Source organism: Podarcis bocagei, assembly GCF_964188305.1.
Source record: "Podarcis bocagei genome assembly, chromosome: 1".
Lineage (NCBI taxonomy): Eukaryota > Metazoa > Chordata > Lepidosauria > Squamata > Lacertidae > Podarcis > Podarcis bocagei.
Window position 1 is genome coordinate 70,911,502 of NC_138125.1, and position 364 is coordinate 70,911,865.

Here is a 364-nt window from a genome sequence, read left to right on the forward strand (position 1 = left end):
GGCACCGCGTCCCCAGGGGCCGCCTCAGCCGAGCAACTTCACACGACGCCTCCGGCTCGTTCTCGGCGAGGTGTCTCCGCGTTCCGCTCTCTCGGGAGCAGGTCCCGTCGCCGTCCGGGTCCGCGCAGCCGCTTCCAGGCCTCGACCTCGGAAGTGCTCGTAGGGAAGGGCGTGGAGAAGGAGAGGCGAAGGCGGCGCCACTGTCGTCGTCGTCTGTGGCTCCCGCCTCTGTTGCTCCGCCGCCTTCGTTCTCCCCGGCCTTCTCCTGCAGGGGGCAGCGGACCACGAGAGCGGGCGCCGAAAAGAGCGGCCTACCTGGGAACGGGCCCTCCTCCTCCTCAGTAACATAAACGCCTTTAAAAAA